Raw genomic sequence first — 17,793 nt, forward strand, 5'->3', positions numbered from 1 at the left:
GTTGGTGCTTATAACAATTAAAACACGGTATCCGACGATTATAGGCAAACTATTGCAATACCTGACTTCTTCTCTGGATCATGAATATGTCATACACTGGGGAGATACAAGGGGTTTATTTTATGACTCTAGAATACAATTACCCCAGAACAGTACTCCAGCCCCATACAACAGGCTCTGCGAGGGAAGCAGCAAGAACTGAGAACAAAAGAGAAATCTGCTCCTTCTTGCTTGAAACGTATGACAGAGGGTTGCGTGAAATGAGAGTCAAATTTACAGCATGCAAAGTACTGCACAAATGGCACTGGATATCATCCCTTCTGAACAAAGCTGGGACCAGGTGTGATTCGAGAAATTGTAGGAGCATTGTGTCTTATCCTAGCATAAATATCTATTTGTCAGATATTTGGGACACTTTATCAAAATACAGTGCCCTACCCCCGTGTGACTAGCCCTCTTACACTACTTTAGTCACATCGACAAGGTATCTTCTTTGTGGTGTCGATGGATGGTAACTTCTTTTTAATCACGAGGTATACATTCTACACCACCGGAAATCCACACAACTGCACACTCAAGAGTAGTTGAAAGTACTTTTTAGATTAACCTCCTATGAAATGTCCATTTACAGGACACATGACACAATGGCCATTTTTTAAAAGGTTTGAGCACCATTACTGGAGAACGGATGATATTCTATAGTTTGTTTCTTCTGTAGTTCATTAGGTATAACATTTCCATTAGTAAGGTTCCAAGTATAGCCCACTTGTTGCAAACGCTCCCTTAAGAAATCAGACCTGAAGTGTTTTGACTTGATGCTACTTGATTTTGATTGTGCACACCAAATAACTCGATTGATGCTAAGGAACATATTTTTTAAGTTTCCCTCTAACCACCTTCTTCTTCACTCTTTCCCTTTTTTACAGTAATCAGCGTTGTATAGGGCAGACCATTTGACTGCGGTTGTGACTAATTGCATTTAGTGTTTTACTGGCTGTAATGATCATAACTGATCTAACAGCTTGAGATGCTGTATTAGGTTGTTGAGATTGCGTATGTATTTCCTTAGACTTGCAGAGACATGCAAATGTTTTAAAAAAATTGGATTGTGAAATTTTTTCTGAAAATGTATGATGGTGGCTATGTTGGAGTATGATGGTGGTTGCTTGGACATCTGTTGGTGGGGGGTATTGGTATTTGACTGTTGGTATGTTGATATATATTTGTTGTGTATGTATGTTATTTTGATGGCATATTGGCATCTGATGTTCGTTCTGAGGACCTATGGTGGAGGGTGTATGTGTTGACATCTAAATGTGGATATGTTGGTGTATGTTGTTGGTTGTGTTTAGTGACAGGCTACTCATTGTAAATATAGCACTCTGCTGTTGTCTGTCATTCGTGCAATGTAGAGCAGTGTAGTTTTTTTTCAAGTGAAAGATAATAAACTTGAGCCAATGTGTGTTGATGCCAATTGGCTTGTGTGTGTGTGACAGTGGGTTTGTTGGAGTATGATGGTCACTGTATTGTGACATATGTTGTGTGGGCGTACAATAGTTGGTGTGTTATTAGAATTAAGTTTATGTATTGTGGAAGTTGTACTGGCCCATGATCGTGGTTATTTGAATACATGAGGTGAGTGAGTGGATTTATGATGTTGGCTGTTTGACGGCAGGCATGCTGGTGTACTATATTGGTTGTGTGGGCGTATGAAGGGGTGTTACTATATAATGTCGATGGTGTGGCTGTATGATGGTGGAGCCACGGGTCTCTATCATTTTTGATACTGCCATTTACACCTCATCTGCGGAGTCAAAACAACCTGAAAGAAGAAGGAACGTTTTTGTGGTTTGGCTCAGCTTGGCAGGCACAGAAGAGAATGCCGACCTAGCGACAGGTATACCGCTCACTGGCCTGTCTTCATGGCATCACTTGTCTCCTGCTTTGACTTTCCACACATGACTGAAGACATGATATTCTTTTTACAAACTCATCTGGATATCAGTACTTACTTGTAATATGAACATAACTGATAGATATTTATTGGAAGATTACACTCTCTTCAAAAGTAATTATCACACTAAACTGCAACTTTCTATAGATCTTAAATTTTTGGTAAAGGTGTATATACAAAACAATCATTGGAAGACTTAACTATATATTTTCTGTGCAGTCATGCACGTTTGGTAGCACCATCTCAGTAATTTTATTTATATCTCTTCTTTTATGGTGTGACCTAACATCCCACCCCATACTTCCCACATGTCTGTTTGTGCCAAAGATGTGGTTATGATTTCATAATAAAATATTTACTTCAATGGATCGTTTACGGATCTCGATTTCTCTAATTATTTACTTCACATCTTTACGGTTGTATTGTTTTTTTAATCATTTCATTTCAGATGTGAGAGAACTGAAATATTTCACAGAGCTTCCATCAAGTAATTATACCCATTCTGCCACTGCTGCGTTTTTACTTGCAAAGGACACTTACCCGCTAAGAACTTACGTGAACTAGAATACTGTTGCAGAAAAAAGTTTGTTTTGTGTTTACATTCAGTTGCTGCAAAGTCCAATCAATTGAATATTTTTTATTATTTTATTTTTATTTTTAAAAGACCTTTATTGAAAGTATTTACAGAGGAAATAGTTACATACCAGGGCCTACAACCCGTTGGGCCGGCCGCTTCAGACATGTTCAACCTCTCAACCGTTCAGTATTATACAGCCGTAAGGCTGACAACCCTGGGGTCTGGCGGCGTATCAAAGGGTCATTTCCTCCATACCATCCTCTAGATCATATTTAACAGTTAGTAGGTCTTATTATTTTGCAATCATATGTTGTCTTTTTTCATTGAACATTACTCAGAACTGTGGCTCAAATAGTTATCTGCACTTAACGGCCATTTCCATGCCTTTCTCTCTCCAGTGCTTAATGCATTCGCGTATCTTGTCGCATTCACCAATCAAGTCACACTCACAGTCATTCTCCCAATTCCTCCATGCGCTGTGCTACCCATCCACCTCTTTTATACATCCTCTTCGTCCACGTCCGAGCTCATATTGTCTCCCTCAGGCAAAGGTTCACACAACTCTCCCCTGTACTTGTTCCAGGCGGACCACACTTTGTTCCATTTACGGGGGCAGGCTCTGATCGTATACACCGCTCTCTCTGTGAACATCAATAAGTCCATGTTTCTACTCCACATGGATAACGTGGGTATTTCTGGAGCTCCCATTTTTGTGCAATGTCTCTTTTTGCCACCGTGATCGCCATTGTGGCCCATATGAGTTCATGTCTGTTCAGATCGTTCGGTTCCCAAACGTTTAGCAGGCATTTGCTTGGTTCAGGGACGAGGGAGATCCGCAGCATCTGTGAGACGGTGCGCATCACCTGACGCCAAAACTCTACTATGCGGTGACATTTCCAAAGTGTGTGGTACAGTGTACCCTCTTCCCCACAGCCACGCAGACAGAATGGGTGCGGTGCTCTATGTATCTTGTGTAGCATGCACCGTGTGTAGTACATGCGGTGTAGGATTTTGAGCTGTACTAGTCTGAATTTTGCCGATATGCCCACTTCTTTTGGGGAGGCTAGCACTTCATTCCATTCTGAGTCGTCAATATCTCCTACGTCTCCCACCCATTTTTCCTCGTAACGCAACTGTGGGGCCCTTCTGGTTGTTAATCAATTTCTTATAGGCAAATGAGGTGGCTCTTTGCTACATGTACTCGGTAAATAACCTATCTTCTAGTGGTGATGAGTCTGGTATTTCAGTGCCCAACGGTATCGCTGGTAGTAGTGCATGCCTAATCTGAATGTATCTATAGGTTTCGTTCGGGCCTAGTCCGTATTGTTGTTGAAGCTGTGCGAACGTTATTACATGGTCTTTTTCCCATAAGTCTCCCACTGTGGAAATACCGATATTATCCCACTGTGTAAATCCCTTACTGTGTCTCAATTGCCCGAGGGCCTTCGTGTCCCAGAGAGGGGTCAAATTGGTAATTTTCCGCTTCCATCCCAGCTTCGCCTCGCTGCATGCAATAAGGTAATTGTATGTTGTGTGGGCCCTATCAGTCGCGAGACCTGTTGTTTATTATATAGCGGTGATAGCATACAGTCCGCTCCCAGCTGCACCCAATCGGCTCTGTACGCAGGGTCGGTTCTTGGCATGTGTACCCACTGGTTCACAATTTTGAGCTGTGCCGCCCAGTAGTATAAATGAATATCCGGTAAGGCAATGCCCCCTCGTACCAACTTCTAGTCAATTTATCATGTGCAATGCGTGCTGGGCCATTATTCCACAGCAAGTTGGACACTAACCCTCTTATTTGCTTAAAGTAGCGCAGCGGGACCAGGTATGGTGTGTTCTCCAAGGCATACAAGAGTCTTGGTAGTGCCATCATTTATACAATGATTCAGAAAAGGGGGTGGTGATGAACAGAGTGTCTGAATTAAGCAGGCCACTCTTACCCAGTCCAAAGATCAGGGCTTGATCCATCACAGTTATTTAGCTCACTGCACCATCCCAGCTCAGAACCTGGCTGTATGCAAATTAGTCTGTCCCTGGCCCAGTGCATCATGGGAACAGGGCAGACCAAACTACCAAGCCAATTCTTCACCAGAAAGGAGACAAGCTTCCGGGGACCGGTTTCTGGCATTTCAGCCGTCATCGGCCCGGCTTGCTTGAATCATGATGGTGCAGTGAGCAAGGGACTCATGTCTGAGTATACCCTGCCACACCTATAGTGGCCAAAAACGATTCAGAAAAGGTGGTGGTGATGAACAGAGTGTCTGAATTAAGCAGACCACTCTTACCCAGTCCAAAGATCAGGGCTTGATACATCACCGTTATTTAGCTCACTGCACCATCCCAGCTCAGAACCTGGCTATATGCAAATTAGTCTGTCCCTGGCCCAGTGCATCATGGGAACAGGGCAGACCAAACTACCAAGCCAATTCTTCACCAGAAAGGAGACAAGCTTCCGGGGACCGGTTTCTGGCATTTCAGCCGTCATCGGCCCGGCTTGCTTGAATCCTGATGGTGCAGTGAGCAAGGGACTCATGTCTGAGTATACCCTGCCACACCTATAGTGGCCAAAAACGATTCAGAAAAGGGGGTGGTGATAAACAGAGTGTCTGAATTAAGCAGACCACTCTTACCCAGTCCAAAGATCGGGGCTTGATCCATCACCGTTATTTAGCTCACTGCACCATCCCAGCTCAGAACCTGGCTATATGCAAATTAGTCTGTCCCTGGCCCAGTGCATCATGGGAACAGGGCAGACCAAACTACCAAGCCAATTCTTCACCAGAAAGGAGACAAGCTTCCGGGGACCGGTTTCTGGCATTTCAGCCGTCACCGGCCCGGCTTGCTTGAATCCTGATGGTGCAGTGAGCAAGGGACTCATGTCTGAGTATACCCTGCCACACCTATAGTGGACAAAAACGATTCAGAAAAGGGGGTGGTGATGAACAGAGTGTCTGAATTAAGCAGACCATTCTTACCCAGTCCAAAGATCAGGGCTTGATCCATCATCGTTATTTAGCTCCTTGCACCATGCCAGCTCAGAACCTGGCTATATGCAAATTAGTCTGTCCCTGGCCCAGTGCATCATGGGAACAGGGCAGACCAAACTACCAAGCCAATTCTTCACCAGAAAGGAGACAAGCTTCCGGGGACCGGTTTCTGGCATTTCAGCCGTCGTCAGCCCGGCTTTCTTGAATCCTGATGGTGCAGTGAGCAAGGGACTCATGTCTGAGTATACCCTGACAGACCTATAGTGGCCAAAAACGATTCAGAAAAGGGGGTGGTGATGTACAGAGTGTCTGAATTAAGCAGACCACTCTTACCCAGTCCAAAGATCAGGGCTTGATCCATCACCGTTATTTAGCTCACTGCACCATCCCAGCTCAGAACCTGGCTATATGCAAATTAGTCTGGCCCTGGCCCAGTGCATCATGGGAACAGGGCAGACCAAACTACCAAGCCAATTCTTCACCAGAAAGGAGACAAGCTTCCGGGGACCGGTTTCTGGCATTTCAGCCGTCGTCGGCCCGGCTTGCTTGAATCCTGATGGTGCAGTGAGCAAGGGACTCATGTCTGAGTATACCCTGCCACACCAATAGTGGCCAAAGACGATTCAGAAAAGGGGGTGGTGATGAACAGAGTGTCTGAATTAAGCAGACCACTCTTACCCAGTCCAAAGATCAGGGCTTGATCCATCACCGTTATTTAGCTCACTGCACCATCCCAGCTCAGAACCTGGCTATATGCAAATTAGTCTGTCCCTGGCCCAGTGCATCATGGGAACAGGGCAGACCAAACTACCAAGCCAATTCTTCACCAGAAAGGAGACAAGCTTCCGGGGACCGGTTTCTGGCATTTCAGCCGTCGTCGGCCCGGCTTACTTGAATCCTGATGGTGCAGTGAGCAAGGGACTCATGTCTGAGTATACCCTGCCACACATCACCACCCCCTTTTCTGAATCATTTTGTCCACCATAAGCGTGGAAGGGTATACTCAGATGTGAGTCCCTTGCTCATTGCACCATCAGGATTCAAGCAAGCCGGGCCGACGACGGCTGAAATGCCAGAAACCGGTCCCCGGAAGCTTGTTTCCTTCCCAGTATAAGAATTGGCTTGGTAGTTTGGTTTGCCCTGTTCCCATCATGCACTGGGACAGGAACAGACTAATTTGCATGTAGCCAGGTTCTGAGCTGGGATGGTGCAGTGAGCTAAAAAACGGTGATGGATCAAGCCCTGATCTTTGGACTGGGTAAGAGTGGTCTGCTTAATTCAGACACTCTGTTCATCACCCCCCTTTTTCTGAATCATTTATACAAAGCCGCGCGTCCAAGTAGGGTCAACGGCAGGGTCGCCCAATGCCTGACGTCTGTTCGGAGACGTTCCAAGGGGGGGTTTCAGGTTTTTGTCGAAGAAGTCTGAGGCGCTGTCCGTGATATGGATACCTAAATATTTAAAGGACTCCAATGTCAGTGTAAGGGGGCAATCCGGTGTCAGCACCAGTCCTGGTCCCTTCAGCACGTAAATCACCGATTTTGCCCAGTTTAGTGTGTAGCCTGATGTCTTTCCGTGCGTGTCGCATAGTGCTAAAAGTTCCGGGATGCTACTTTCGGGCTTCGTTAAGTAAATGAGCATGTCGTCGGCGTAGAGGGACACTCGGTCCTCCCAGCCTTCCACCTATCCTATCCCCTTCAGTAACGGTGTCGTTCTAATAAGTATTGCCAGCGGTTCTAGTACTAGGGCAAAGAGCAATGGGAACAGGGGGCAGCCCTGCCGAGTTCCCCGTGCCAGCGGGAAAGTTTGCGAGATGTGACCATTGGCGGTCACCTGCGCAACAGGTTTGGTATAGAGTAGCCTGACCCAGGAGATGTACTTGGGGCCAAAGCCCATACGGGCCAAGACAGCAAATAGGTATTCCCACTCTACCAGATCAAACGCCATCTTGGCATCTAAAGAAAGGATCACCGCCGCTTCTGACAGGGATTGAGCTCGGGCCATTACTCCATGTACCCGTCTAAGATTAAGGGCCGTGGTCCGATGTGGCATGAAGCCCGATTGATCCGGATGGATCAACAATTGTAAGTGGGTCAACAGTCTGCTAGCCAGTAGCTTCGCCAGTATCTTCGCTTCTACGTTGAGTAGGGATATGGGGCGATATGTGGAGCATTCCGCCTGTGGTTTTCCGGGCTTTGGTTTGGCCACAATCGTCGCGGTGCGTTGGTCTAACAGAAGTTCTGCCCTTTCCAGGCTGTCTCTGTACATTGCCAGGAGGGGCACACTAAGGGTTTCTGACATGCTTTTGTACCACTCTATGGGTATCCCGTTGGGGCCCAATGCCTGCCCCGATTGGATCGCCTGGATTGCTCTTTGTATTTCCTCTCCCGTCAGATCTGCCTCAAGTTCTTGTACTGCCTCCGGCGGAAGTGTGGGAATCTCTACATTATGAAGGGATTCCATTGCCGCCTGTGCCGTGACTTCCTGTTCTGGGGTGTATACTTTCTGAAAATGCTCCACCAGAGTAAGCACTATATCCTCTGGGTGCGTTTGCAACTGTCTCTCTCAATTATGCAGCTGTTGTACGTTTCTGCTACCTCTTTGTCTTTTGTCTAGCCATGCCAGCATTTTCCCTGCCTTATCCCCGATGTCATAAATCCTATGCGCTGTGCTATCAATGCTATTCCTGACTTTCGATTCGAGGTGGGTTCGGTGCTGTTGCTGGCGCAGTTTCAGTATGTGCGCAGTCTCCGTTGTGCGATTAGCCATGTGTGTTATGTTGGCCTCTTGTAGTGCCAACTCCAGCTTTGAGAGCTCCTGCTGGTATGTTTTTTTATGTCCCGTCACTGATGCGATCGCGCGCCCCCGCAGAACCGTCTTATACGCCTCCCATAGAATCGAGGGGGAGGATACTGATGTTGTGTTCTCTGCAAAGTAGTGTTTGGTTGCTATTTTAAGGTCTTTTTTGATCTGGGGAATCATGAGATAGTTGGGATATATAGGATAGATCCTCGCCCGCTTTTTTTCTTTAGGGTGAGGGATAGCAGTACAGGAGAGTGGTCTGAGATTCCTCTCGGCAATATGGTTATGTCGTTCACGTCTCTCATCCCATCACCGAGGAGCAGAAAATAATCTATACAGGACAGGCTGTTGTGCACCTGAGAGTGATATGTGTATTGCGTCTTCGTGAGGTGGACATGACACCAGGCATCCTCCAGCCCCAATGCCTCCATGAAACCTGGGAGTGCAGCGGAGCCCGATGTACGTGTTCTGATGGGAAGCGCGTCCAGTCCCGGGTCCACGATGGCATTGAAATCCCCCCCTATGATCGTATTTCCTGGAGGGAGATTCAAGAGGAATTCCCCTAGTGCTGGCAGTGTCATGGAGTGGAGTGCTGGAGGAATATATACGGACACCACATTCCAGAGCTTACCCTCCCATTGCCCATGTATCGCCGCAAAGCGGCCCTGATCATCAAGCTTGTGTTGTATCATTATGAAGGGGGAAGAGTTTTCACCAAAATACCCGTCCCTCATGACCCTGCTGTAATCTCTGCATGCGCCGCCATTTTGTAGCCTCGTCTGTCGAGTGCACAGCACGCTGTCCCAGTGAGGTGTGTTTCTTGTAGTAATATTATCGCAGGGCCTTGGCGCTTAATCGCCTGTAGGACCAGCCCTCTCTTTATTTTGTCTCCTAATCCTCTAACATTCCATGTGAGTATTCGGAGGGGGGGCACTGCCTTGATGTGTGTTATATCAGCAGTGACCTTGATGTGGGTCCGGCGAGCCATCCCATGGTCTTAGGATCATGTCTGATTGTCGTATTAGCTGTGTTGACGTGTGCCTGCTGTCGTCCGTGGATCCGTATGGACCGAGTGACATGGTGTACCATAGAGTGTAAGGTTTGAGCCAAAACCAAAAAAAACAAAATCCACCCCTCCACCCTCTTCCTTGTGTGACCAACTGTGTGTGCAGTTTTAACTTGCAGTTTGTACTTAACAACTAAACAGCTCCTCCATACCTCCCCCCTCCCTGCCTCCCTGCTTAACGGACCTGAAACTGCCTGCCCCCCTAACTCAGCAGAGTGCTTTACCCATCCCATGAACTGTTACTTGCTTGCTGGGGTGAAGTATGTTCCGGAGCAGACAATTCCCCTGCCCTCTCGGTCTCACCCGGGTCAGTGTCCAAGCCCAGTCTAACCGGTAAAATCTCTTTAAAGTGTCATTCAATGATGTGCCGGGAGTTCATTATTCCACTCCGTCCTCTGCATCCAAGTGTTCCTGTGCTGGCGATCGATCAATTGAATATTTTAATTGAATGAGGAAGTTAATGTTCGCTTACAATATGAATTCTAATGTGGATCAAAAGGGGAATGACCTTGCAGTCGGAAGGCCACCTTTACCAGGGCTATACCCTGTCCCTGTATGAAGATATGCTACCCACAAGTATATGCAACCATTAGAGTGCATTCTCACAGATTCAGCGGACAAGTGTGTTCAACGCTTGCACATTTTTCTCACAAAATAGGTTCAGAAACATCTTTATTAAACAAGTTTTCAGTTTTAAGTTTATCGTCTACTAGCTTACGCGTTGCTGCGATCTCAGAAGAAAGGAAATTTAAGGAAATTTGCTATGATAACATTCAATTTACATTGTGTCATTTTTATTGAAACTTATTCATTTTAATATGGAAAACATTTTAAAGTGTTGTTTTAATTCTGTTTATTTATTCGAGTGCTTGTGGATAAACAGTATTTTTTGTTTTTCCGTCTGGTGCGTACACGAATAAATCAGAAGGTTTTCCAACGCGTGAGCTGGCCACATACAGTTGTCCATGTGAGAAGCACACATTCTCCAAATCTAGTCCACACACTTGGAGCGATTGTCCTTGTGCTTTGTTGATGGTCACTGTAAAAGCGAGTCGCACCGTAAACTGTAAACGTTCAGTATTGGAAAGATTATAAGGACCCTGCGAGGCCGATATTTAACAATTTTTTTTTTTTCAGAAACCTTCATGGAAGTCTACTCAACAACTTGCATAAAGGACAAACAGACATACTTTTGTTTTTATATATATATATATATAGACTAGCAGCCCGTCCCGACGTTGTCCGGGTATGAATTGCTGCCGGCCAGTAGTATATTGTTTTGTAGGATTTCGTTTTGATAGAATTTCTTATCTGTGACAGGCCTGTGAAACGCTCCGATTCACAGTGCACTGCTGATGCACTTTAGAGTGCGCGTTCAGTAGTGTGTGAACTCGAGTCTCCCTACTTTATTTTTCCTTGCAATATTATATAGCGCAAACTCGACAACATGGCATGAGCACAATTTACATTACTGAAGAACACATTCATTTGTGGTAGGCACGAGGACACAAAACAATTTGCCTGGAATCACAGGATGTTGAGCTGATGCCGAGATTCAAACGTAGCTCCCCAGCTCTAAAGTTCGCAATTCTAGAACTTGTGGCGGGAGGTGTGTCTAAAAGTGTATGTCGGTGCTGGCCATCAATGAGAGAGACCTGTGCATTTTTCAAATGGGTGGTGAAAAAATATGAGTATGTTGCTGGAGATGTGGGCCGCCGTGCCACCAATGTACTTACCGGGGGAGGGTAAAAACCCATTATTCCGCAACTTTCTTTACGCATGCCATCACTCCGCATATTTTCATTACGAAAGTACCATGACTCCGCAATGCCATTATAACGCATGGCATTACATTTTATATGCTTTTACCACGCATACGTTTACAACGAAATTCGTTGTAAATGCATGAATGGTAAAGGCATGGTTTTTTTAATGTTTGGATAAGGTAAGTATTGGTATAGGGGAATATGTTTTGGGGTACTGACGTATATGTTTTAGGGTGTTTGGGTATTTTAAGGGTTCAGATATAGTTTTGGGTTTTGGGGTACAGGTGTATTTTAGGGTTCAGGGGTAGGTTTGGGTTTTGGAGTACAGGGTTATTTTTATAGTTATGGGCTAGGTTTGGGTTTTAGGGTACAGGGGTCTTTTTAGGGTTCAGGGGTAGGTTTGGGTTTTGGGGTACAGGGGTATTTTAAGGGTTCAGGGTTAGGTTTGGGTTTTGGGGTACAGGTGTATTTTAGGGTTCAGGGGTAGGTTTGGGTTTTGGGGTACAGGGTTATTTTTATAGTTCAGGGCTAGGTTTGGGTTTTGTGGTACAGGGGTATTTTTAGGGTTCAGGGGTAGGTTTGGGTTTTGGGGTACAGGGGTATTTTAAGGGTTCAGGGCTAGGTTTGGGTTTTGGGGTACAGGGGTATTTTAGGGTTCAGGGGTAGGTTTGGGTTTTGGGGTACAGTGGTATTTTTTAGGGTTCAGGGCTAGGTTTGGGTTTTGGGTACAGGGGTATTTTTAGGGTTCAGGGGTAGGTTTGGGTTTTGAGGTACAGGGGTATTTATAGGGTTCAGGGCTAGGTTTGGGTTCTGCGGTACAGGGGTATTTTTAGGGTTTAGGGATAGGTTTGGGTTTTGGGGTACAAGGTATATTTATCGGATTATGATGGGTTAGTGTTTAAGGATGTTGGGGTATTTTAAGGAGTAAGGGTTGGTTATGATTATGGGGTGCAGGGGTATTTAAAGGGAGCAGGGTGGGATTAGCACACGATATGAGACATGGCATGAAGGGCGGAACGTACCACATGCCCCCAGCGTTTGTCATGCCCCCAGCACACGCCCACAGCACAACGCAGACACGCCCACAAGGGACTACTTTGCTGGCACGGTTCTTTTACCTTTTAAATGTATATGGTGGGCGTCTGCATAGCCTATGTCCTTCTGCTGCAACTGCCCTTTCCAACGCTGTATTGGGTATTGTGATTGGTGCTGTGGTTCCTGAGATTACCCGGCAAAAAACAAAAGTAGGGAGGGTCCGTGGGGAAACAAGGATTAAAGACCCAATAGTACCCTATCCCCTAATCTAACTAACAGAAATACACAAGGGGGTACTATAGGTCTACAAAAGCTGGTGTGTGCCTACTCTTTGGACAATACACATGCTAAAGATCGTGTGTGCAAATAGGTGTGAGAGAGAAATGGGAAGACAAAAGAGAAGAAAAAGAGACCCATCAGCACACCCGTTGGCGGAGCTTTGTCATTTGGGATTTTGATATTGTTTGCTGGTACCAGCTAGGCTCCTCACTAAATAATTATGAGGAAGCGCTGGCATCCAGTCCACCGGCCTTTGTCCGGGTCATACGACCAGTTAAAGGGGCCGTTCTGATTTCCTCCCGTGAATGAGCGCCAGGAACTCTGTTCGTCCTGTGGGGAAGGAGTAAGGGAATCCTCGTCAATATGAGTCCACCAGTCCGTTTCCTTGTTGTTCCCTTGTGTACTGGGCACCTTGTTACACTCTTCTCATTTCTCTCTCACACCTATTTGCACACACAATCTTTAGCATGTGTATTGTCCAAAGAGTAGGCACACACCAGCTTTTGTAGACCTATAGTACCCCCTTGTGTATTTCTGTCCTGAGATTACCCGCCTCAAAGGTTTGGGCTCTCTCTTTATTATATTAGTATGTATATGGATTTACTAATCGTGTATGAACATATAATTTGTAAAAGTAACAATGTAAAATCTTGTTTTAAGTGTATTTTTTAAATATTTTTGTTTGTCTTCATCCTCGTTGTACTCAAACAAGTGCCAAGGCAAAATTTATTAGGAAGTATGCTGAAGATATTAATGAGTTGTTGAACAAACTTCAAGGCTCTGTACTTGGATTGCTTTGCTGGTGCGGCAGGTAATGGTGACCCTAAGGATAGAGGTAAAGGAGGAATTGAATAAGCTTTTTCTGTACTTCTGTCCCACGGATAAAGAGGAGAGGTACCCAGTATAACACTCTTGTTTGTATCCTACATGGTCAATTGGCTGCAGCAGGCTTTGCACTAATCAATGCTCCTTTCTTTCACGCGAGTGTGGTAAACCATATTGTCAGTAAAATGACTTTAGACCTAATGAGAAGCTACACGATAACTAATGGAAGAGACAGATGTCCAACCTACATAGGTCTTTGTCTGTGCATCCTGACTCTCAATGAAGCTCTTAGGCCTACATTTACTCAGGAAATTGCTATCCAGAGAGACAGACTTTCATAGTTCTTGCTACTATAACATATCCGACAGTGTACTGGATGGGCCAGGAGGTTTGGTTCAACATTTTACCACCTTTTGAGTGTGTCTCTTCTTTTCCCAGCAGGAGTGGCTCGTCCATTACGCGTGAGGAGCTTCGCCCCACTGCTGATAGCCAGTAGAGGCACACGTGAAAAATAAAATGATAATAAAACAATGTTCTTTTTTTCACAGAGCCAGCCCAGTCATAGGGCGGACGGAGCCATCCTCAGCTTTAGGGATTAGTGGTGGGCAATGAAAGTGCACATGTCGGTTTGGACAGCTGTCTTACGATGGTCAAACCAACAAGCGCACTTAGCATTTCTCTAACCTGAGCTGTGTTGCACAGCCGGAAGGAGAACAGACACAGGCTCCCAGGCCCTGTCGGAGCGCCCAACTAGGCTGCTCCGACCAATCCCAGCGCTTCTCGCATGCTGAGAAATAGTATTCGCAGCATGAGAGCAGCATCTGGATTGGCATCTGGGGGCATGCGAAGTGTGCACCTGCACGTGGACTGCCGGGAGTCGAGAATTAGGAGAAGCGCCATAGAGGCAGGTAAGTACTATTTTATATTTTTTCATTATTTCGTCCATGCTTTTTTTTTTGTATTTGCCCCGCACTGCCATACCACTTGGCATTGCAAGCTGCCGCCACTGATTCCCAGAGCGGTACCAAGTTAGTGGGAAGTGTAGGGAAGTCAAATAATCACGCAGGAGAAGAAATGAAGATGGACGAGGATTTATTTAGATGCTCTCGTCTTAAGTCCCAAGCTCGTAATGCCCATAACAGTTCACAGCATTTAACTCCCCACATTCCACATATTCAAAAGACAACACAGTATCCCAATGCATGAGCTTGTCACGAGCTACAGACACCTGAGCGCTTGTGACAGCTCATATGAACATTTGTACATACCCAACACACCTTCCCCCATTAAAATGAAAACAAAATAATAAAAAAAAAAAAAAAAACTAGTTCATCACAAAATCATTAAATCGAACTGGTAAACGATGAGAACGTGTAACTCTAGTGTTGTCCGAGTTACATTCAGCACGTACACATTCCCCTTTATCACTCTGTTCTCCAACATCCAAAAAAACATTGCTGTCAAAATCATCCACCGATCGACTAATCCCATTAAACAGAGAAACTCTGCTCAAATTCCACACAGAACCACCATCAACCCTGACCGCATTCCTAAAAACTTCAATCACTTTCCTTGGACTTGACCACACAGGAAAACCTTTACTCACACCCTCTTTCTTTTTAATGCGAACAAGATCACCCACCTTAATAGAACGACTGGACGTAGAGCCAATTCTCTTAATCATATCATGTTTCATTTTATCCTTGTACAACTGAACCCTGTGTTGAACAGCTTCAAAATCCACTTTCAAACAATTCTCAAAACCAGCTAAATTTTTTTTAACCACCAAGGAACTAACTTTGTGCTAGGCTTCCGTCCTCTTAAAAGCTCAAAAGGAGTGACCAAAGTCACTGAGTTGGGTGAAGTCCTGTAAGCTAACAACATAGATTGTAATGCATTTCTCCAATTCAAATTACCCTTGATAGAAAGTTGAATGGCTTCTTTGATCACACAGTTGAACCGTTCAACCTGGCCATTTGCTTTAGGATGGAAAACCGCAATCTTTCTATGAATAATACCACATTTAACAAAAAACTGTTCCATTTCCTTGCTCACGAACTACGGACCATTGTCAGTCACAACTTCCTGAGGAATGCCCTCTCTGCAAAAAATCTCATCCAAAAACTCTATCACCTGATGAGAAGTAATCTCTTTAACCATCTTGACCTCCGGCCATTTGGAATAATAGTCAATAAGGACAATACCAAAAGCTTCCTGTTCGAGTAAACAACCAAACGGCCCAATAATGTCTATCCCCAGTTTTCGCCAAGGACCTGAAGGTAAGTCAATAGGGCAGGGTTCTGGACGTAAAGCAACAGCTGTTTTGTCACTGTTAGAACAATAAGAACAAGAACGCACAAAATGGTCCACACAAGAGTCAATCCCTGGCCACCAGAAAGACTCCTTTAAACGTCTTCTGGTGAAAGATATCCCCAAGTGTCCCTCATGGGCAATCTCAAGCAGAGTGTTTCTAATAGAAAAAGGTAGGACAATCTTGTCTCCTCGAAGAATTAAATCACTCTCCACAGCAAGTTCTTCCTGAACCTTAAAAAAACCCATCATATTTCCAGATAATTTCCTCTGTTCCGGCCAACCATGCACAAGATACTTCTTGACACTACACAATTCCAAATCTTTACTCATTTCTCGTCGCCAGTGTAGGGAAGTCAAATAATCACGCAGGAGAAGAAATGAAGATGGACTAGGATTTATTTAGATGCTCTCGTCTTAAGTCCCAAGCTCGTAATGCCCATAACAGTTCACAGCATTTAACTCCCCACATTCCACATATTCAAAAGACAACACAGTATCCCAATGCACGAGCTTGTCACGAGCTACAGACACCTGAGCGCTCGTGACAGCTCATATGAACATATGTACATACCCAACAGGAAGGAAACTCTTTTTGTTCAGAAACCGTTCCATTAGTACCTTCGTGAACCACAACCTTTCTTTCTCAAGTCTAGTCCAAATCAATGGTGGTCAGTGCAGTATGTGAAAGCAGACAACCTTGCTCTCTGAGACACATGACCTCCTACAGCCTGGATCAATGACTGGCCTTAAAGCACGCCTCATGTCAAACAGAGAGAAACCTGTTTTCTCTCGCTACCACAGAATCAGCTGCTGACACTGCACATAAAATTTAGAAGCAGCACATTTGGGTGTTTCATAACAAAAGACAGCACTAATGGGCCTAGTTCATCACAGGTAAGTCCCTCACTGGTGGAAAAGTAACAGATGTATGAGACAAACCTATATAAAACATACCCTGCCCCACATGCAGGACTAGCATCAAACAGAATAATGAAGATTCCGAAAGCAAATCCCTGATGAACAGAGTTACAACACACCCATAAGAATCAATAGCTGTTCGTGATGCTTCCTAACATGTCTATAGTGCTGCAGTGTTTTTTAAACTTGTTTGGAAAAATGGTCATTGGGGCAGAGTCTGAGTACTAGGCAGCGCAGTCACTCAAGATGGATATTAATGGTGTCTGGAGTTTTCTTTGTATAAATAACATCAACATTAATCCCTTTGCATACTGTCTGCAACTGAAAGCGCCATTCGTTTAATGCCAATTTGTGTTGGTAATGTTATTTAACGCTGTATTATTGTGTTATGTTTGGCTATGGAAGGTTGCAGTTTCGGGTTATCGAAGGCTGCACGGATCCAGGTTATCACATAATATGATACAAAGACCTAAGACCTAATATGATGTCGATCGTCTGTGTCATTATCTGCCGCTTCTTAACCATACATTTTAGCTCACCAGAACCTGATCATATATGTCACAATAGTTCTGATCGCTCTGAACTAACTGGAGAATCTTTAAGGATAAATATTGCAATTCAAAACATACAAATTAAGACTGCAGAAGCGGCGAGAGCATGGGGAAGAGTAGAATAAAATACATAGACACATACGAATCAAAATGAGGACAGAATTTCTCCTTTTAGGCCCTAATTATGAGTACTAAATACATTCTGATGCCACCAGTGACAATAGTTACTGGCCTCATCGGAATGATAAGATCTGTAGCTAACACTGCAAATCTGTTTACTTTCATCCCGAAATTTCAGCAGTGATTAATCTTCAGGTAAACGTCTAGGCTAAATGAGGAATAACGAGGGGAATCGGGCCAGGTAGTACCGTTTCCCCTGTATTTCCTCATTTATTAATGGACATTTAGAAACCAATTCAAATGGACCAGATTTAACCCAACCCTGTAACGGGTTAGCCGAGTTTCAGTAACTCGGAGATGGTGAAATACTGGCCCATTTCCCAGGCCACTCGTGCATTTGCAGCGCGAGGCCATGTGGTATCCCGGAGTCGACATGTCAGCGCTGTGGTCTAGCTTTACAAAATGTACACGCACTCAAACTTGTATTAAAGCTCTTCAGCAAATTCAACTTTGCTGGCAGGACTCCTAATTCACAAATAAAGCCATGCCACCAAATATGGAAATGTTATGCAGCAGCTTATAAAAGAGGCAATAATG

Source organism: Lissotriton vulgaris, chromosome 1_1 (genome assembly GCF_964263255.1).
Source record: "Lissotriton vulgaris chromosome 1_1, aLisVul1.2, whole genome shotgun sequence".
In the NCBI taxonomy this organism is placed as follows: Eukaryota; Metazoa; Chordata; class Amphibia; order Caudata; family Salamandridae; genus Lissotriton; species Lissotriton vulgaris.